General features: G+C 37.3%; 1 protein-coding gene across 1 annotated transcript in view; it reads left to right on the top strand.

Moving 5' to 3' along the window:
• The first annotated feature begins 2,627 nt into the window (after positions 1 to 2,627).
• The window catches only part of EPS15 (epidermal growth factor receptor pathway substrate 15), a 42,286-nt gene continuing 38,987 nt past the window's right edge, over positions 2,628 to 5,926 (top strand). Inside the window, exon 1 of the mRNA XM_009867972.1 lies at positions 2,628 to 2,666. The gene's annotated coding sequence lies outside the window, so the exon portion shown is untranslated. The remainder of the gene's footprint in view (positions 2,667 to 5,926) is intronic.

Here is a 5,926-nt window from a genome sequence, read left to right on the forward strand (position 1 = left end):
TGTCCCTGAAGGTGTTGTTTATTTCCTGGGTTAGTATTCTAAAGTTCATAGGCTTGTAACACACGTTATAATTACTAGAACAGATGTTGCTCTTAGTGAGTGATAAACTTTTAAATGGAGTCATAATTACGTATTTCTGTTTTTGTATGCTGTGGAGTCTGACCTTTTCTTCCTTCCTCCTTTTTGCATTGAAAACAAGTTGAAATTACTCTCTGCAATTTGTTGGTACAAATCACATAAGAATTTTGCCAGGTACATTCTACAGCATTTTAAAAGACGTTGAGCAGTACTTTTCTTCTTGTCTCAGAAGACTATACTAGACTGTGCATCTGTTGTTTTACTGTGGGGTAAAAACTCAAACCTGTTGCTAACAAAATAGTCTGGGCAACTTTTTTTACTACTATTATTCTGTTTGGCATCACCAGAAATTCCAGTTGCTGCAGTGATACTGATGTTAAAATGAACATTGGAAACACTAGTGAAATAAATTACAATTACTGATTTGTAAGTACTGAATGAAAAGATTGTGTTGCACTTCATGATGAAGTCCCGCAATGAAAACATGATGCTTCCTGTCCAGGAAACATGATGGGTTTGGCTGTAATAATGAAACATTTGGCTGAACAAAGGGTGATATTGGGCAAGAGGGATGATGCATGAGAATTGATACTTCCAGCATCTGCACTGGCCAACTCCATTCTAATTTTCTACTCGTAGCTTTAATTTGATTCTGTGTCTATGCTTTTACATTATAATGAAGTAATAGTACTTAGTAAGTCAAATACTTGAATGTTTAGGAGAGCTACTCGTCTAGATTGCTCTTGAAAGTGTAGCTGAGATGATAAATACAGCATCTGAGATTTGGTAAAGCAAGCACAATATGCTTTGGAGCATGTTGGAAAGTGATTGAAAGTGTTGTTATAGTGGTGTTAGGGTAGCCAGAAGTCTGGGAAAACTTAAATGTATTTCATCTGGCTATTCTAAGGAACGTGTAAATGCCTGCTTAGTTGGTGGCTGAAATAAAAAAAAGTCTGTGGGTGCAAGAGCAAAGTCAGAGCAAGGTTAAGCTGTATAAATGGAGGTATTGCAGTGAATACCAATGATGTTTTCCCAGCTTATATATGATTTTTTCATGTCTGACTATGCGAGAGGTGTTTCCCACCCACTCCTCAACAAACAAACGAAACCTCACCAACCCACCCTCCCCGCAAAAAGAAAGAAAAAGGAAAACAAAACAAAAAACCCAACCCCAAAACAACTGGAAAACCAGAAACACGATGCAGCTCTTGGACAAAACGGAGTGTCGCTGGGGCAGCACGCTTGCTGAATAAGCAGGTGTCAAGGTCTGAATGAAAGTTCTCCTGTAATTTCTAGCTCTTCTGTATAATTTCTCTTTCAGGATGTTCTGGTGGTACCACACACTTTCTGTAGTTGAACAGGGTCACACTAAACTCTTGATTTCTACTAGGCATTCCCTCTTAATAATCTTTGATGATCAGTAGCTGTGAACATCTAAGCGCTTAGCCACAGGAGCAACTGTGTTAGCTCTTGCTGTAGGAAAATGTACGTGGTTTTATTTAAGCTGGGTTTTAAGATCATAATCCTCTTAGGAGGGAGAATTCTGTTTTTCAGTGATATTTGGAGTTACGGAGTTGTTTGATTGGGTTTTTGTGTATGTGTTGTTTAATTAACTTGTGTTATGCTCAGTTGTTCCAGCTGCGATTGTGAGGACAACACAGTGTGATAATTCTAGGGTTATCCTCTGCATAAATTTACCCAGTCATGCACACAATCTTTGATTTAGGGGCATGCATGTCATGAAAATAGTATCTGATTCTGTACCTCTTTACGTTGGGCAAGAGAGTTAACCCTGGAAATACATTGGTTAGGAATCTCTTGGACAAGGGTATTTGGCGTAGGCCAACATATTAGGTTTTGCATGGTTTCAGGCTTTGGACTTTTTCAGAGTTTCTAGGAATGGTGTAAAAATAAATTCATCAAGAAAGCCTTTTCTGAAGAAGCTTTTTTATCCTTGTCCACCTTAGTTCCTCTGAGCACTGAATGTCAGGTAGATGGCAGTGGAATTAAAGCAGAAGTTATCTCTGGCAATGATTCAAGTTACAAAAAAAATCTTAAGTTAAAATATTACTCTCTCAATTTAGTACCGTTGTTGTGGCTTTAATTGTGAATCCAGGAGTTAATTTGGATATCTGAATGTTTTACAGACTACTTGCATATGACACTAAATTCTAAAGATGATGTAGTGGATAATAAAATAAAGCTATATTGCTTTGTACTCATTAGAGAGCACTTCCTAGCCTGTCATATAAGGTTTCTTTTTTTCGTTAAGAATTCTTGTTTCCTACTGCCTAACCTGGTGACTTGTCTGATGGTAATCTGATAGTGCTTAGTATCACTGACTCCAAAGCAAGAAGTTAGCCTTCTAAAAGTTACCATATGAAGAGCTGTCATAGTCCTCATCATTCTACAGAATAAATAGAATTATATGAATGCTTAGTGCTTCTTTGAAGACCAGCAAAAAGTGTTTTATATATTTATCCAGGGAGAGAGGAATTGAAATCTGGATCTTTAGGCTTAATTTTCTCTCTCTCTCTCTTTTACAGCTATCGAGTGCAAATCCTGTGTATGAGAAATTCTATCGACAGGTATGTGTGTTCTTGTTGAGAGAACAAACCTTATTTTGTATTTAAAAGAAAGAATATTATTTTGCAGTGGACTTCATCATGACCAGCTGTGTACAAGCAGTACGAATTCAAGAAAGATTTTTCTGCTTTGAAAGTTATTTTTGGAATAACTAACACTTAGGTCTTGGCTACATCACTGTAAATTGGTGGTAAGATGACTTATTTAATTTGCTAAGGAGCTGTCAGGTATATATGACATACATCACAGTTATAACGGACTGTTAGTTCTTGAAATGACGTAAATTCGTGCAAAATACTTTATTGATATGATCTTTGTTCCTTTTACAAGGGAAACTGAATATCTTGTGTTTGTAGTGCAGTGAGCACTAAGTGAGTTGGTTAATATGGCTTGTATCTCTCTGAGTATCCCCCAGAGGTTCTCTAGGATGCTGTAAAGAGTGTCCTTTGGATGGCCGGCGACTGAATGCCAAAAGAGTGTGTGTAGTTCTTGTAGCTTCACTCAACAGATAAAAATGTTTTGATTTTATAACGTTACAATAGAATACATTTATATAAACAATATAATTTTTATCACCTGTCTTTATATTTAGGCCCAGTAGAAATAAGTTATATTAATTCCTATAAATATAGCTTTTTTGAAAAATACCTGTTTCGACTACTCCGTAATAGCAATGTTTTGTGTTGTTTGTGCAATATATATGTTACTGTACAAACACAGATAATAGGAAGACATTTAAGGAAATGTAAATGAAATGAATGAGTGTATAAAACAATTAAAAATAGATTATTATGTTTTTAATAGAAAGACCTGGTGAGTAATTGGTGAACCCTTTAAAAAACAGAATCACAGAATCACAGAATGTTAGGGGTTGGAAGGGACCTCTGAAGATCATCTAGTCCAACCTTCATCCCAGCCATATAGGATGTTTGGGTTATTTTTTTTCCATTGTGCAGCTGGTAATGTTTCTATCTGTTTGTCCTAAGACATAATATAGTGTATTTGAACTATTTATTTAGGAACTTCTTTTGGGTGTCACCACTGGAGTGTAAACTTACCTGGTCAGGGAGAGAGAAGACCGTGATTTCTATCCACGCTCTTTTTGGATTGTACGTAGTCGATTTGTCCCGTTATCAGGCACGGAAAACAGCAGTTAAAGCCCATCAGCCTGCAATGCCTGTGGAGTTTGAGCTTTCTGTTTTACTTTAACAAAGATTTTTCTCCACTATAGGAGAGTACAATTTGCTATTTCAAATTGCTGAACAAGAAGAGAGGGTTTACCTTGGTCTAAGTTCAGATGGCTCCTGATGGTTGAAGGATATAATATCACCCTCATAAAGTTTTCTTTCAGTCTCATGGACAGATCCATTGTGTGTCTATCTCTAGGCAATAGATTAAAAGCCTTAGGAGAATCCATTATTATAGTGATCATTGTGAGATCTCAAGAAAAGACAGGGAGTTGTTTTTTTTTTTTGCGTGTTAGATTTCCTGGCGCACTCCTATTGACTATCACTGTTGCGTATCACCACGTGCCTGTCTGTCTCTTCCTCCTGACTGCAGCTGCTTAACCACTGAAGCATGAAGCAAAAAGTTGCATAAAGAAACTGAACTTCAGCACGAATATGACAGTCGTTCCTGAGTCACGTAGCATCTTGCATTTGTTGGAATATATAGCCCGGTGGAATTGGAGCACTATTTGTTGTCCAGCAGTCTCAGCAGTATACAGGAACAGGGATTCCTTAAACGTGATGTTACTGTTGGTGAAGTTGTGCCAATGGATTTGCTTTCCAGAGGATTAATTTTCCAACTTGCTTAGCCAGACAGTTTACTGCAAGCATTTGACCTGAAGAGCAGCTTTCCAATGTACTGTGTCTAAAGACTTTTAGTTGCACTAGGTAACTTTTTCCTTCCCTTCCTTAGATAAGGAGAAAATAAATTGCAGAATAGAAACATTAGAAAGACATTTCTCACTTTGTCTTGTGGTGCTGGTAGAGTGTGTTCCATGGTAAAGAGTTCCATGCAAATTGAGATATGAATTCATCACCTGAAATAGCTCTGATGCTCAGCGCACATCCAATTCTTTCACAAACTTAGTTCATCTGGCGTAGTGCAAGTTGTGAAACGGGTAGAAATTCTGGGCTTTGTACTTAGAATGCGGTTAAAATCTTAACTTTTCACTAGGACAATTTTCTTTCAAATAAAACTTTTTCTCTTTAGCCTTTTCTAGACTGACTCTCAACACAGAGTAAGGTTAAAGAATAAATTTAAGTATGTGCGATAAAATAGTAAGAAATTTCTTAATCCTGTGATGGAGTGTAGCAGGTAAGCAGTACACCTGAGCTGCTGCTGAGTTCTTGATGAATTCTGAGTTACTTTTTCACTGTAACCTTGTGATTTAATGACATCACATGCCGTGTGTAACTTTTAATAATTTCTGGCCCTACAAAAGACAACTTGCAACAAGAGAGTTGTTGGCTGCTACACATATGAAAACTGCTTTTTGCACACCAGTGAAAAAGCTCTACCAAGCTGGTGTATAACTGACAAATGCCAGTGATCTCAGTGTAATAGTCAAACATAAGCCAATTTTCAGCAGTATTTTAATGTTTATTAGGTATCCCAATCCTGGCATTCAAGATCCAATAATTAGTAAAGAAATTCAAAACGGCCCTTAAAAAAAAAAAGTTACTAAAATTTCAGGAATTAGTTACACAAAGAGAAACCATAGCCATGTTGAGTTGAATAAGAATCCTGCTTAAATCCCTTAAAGTCACCTTCCTCTGCCTTGGAGTTGGGGAAATGAAAAGTAAACACATCTGATAACTGTGTTGCATTGTGACTTCCCTGAAAAAGTCCTAGGCTGGAGGATTTCTGAGTGGATGCCGAGATCACTGTGCATATGTGCAAGGTCAACTCTACTAACTGGAAAGGGAATTTGATGCAGTGTCTTGGCAGCTCTTTGCCTGTAGTATGAGCAGCTCTCCCATACAGACTGAATTAAATTTAAATATGTGAGGAGCAGGCTAACTACAAGGCTGTAGTGTTTGTAATTTTATTGTCCTGACCAGGGAATCCTCAATTACAGGCAACAGCCTCTCCTGATTAAAGTCATATTAGTTATGTTGCAAACAAAAGGTGTTTTCTCTTCCGTATTAAATTATGCTTTGGGGATTGTCCTCAGAGTTTTTTGTTCATTTTTAGAAGCATCATCCACAGACACCCTTCATCTCCTGCAGCATGCTTTCCAGACAATAAATTCTCC

The sequence above is a fragment of the Apaloderma vittatum genome, unplaced genomic scaffold (genome assembly GCF_000703405.1).
Source record: "Apaloderma vittatum isolate BGI_N311 unplaced genomic scaffold, ASM70340v1 scaffold21274, whole genome shotgun sequence".
Taxonomy (NCBI): Eukaryota; Metazoa; Chordata; class Aves; order Trogoniformes; family Trogonidae; genus Apaloderma; species Apaloderma vittatum.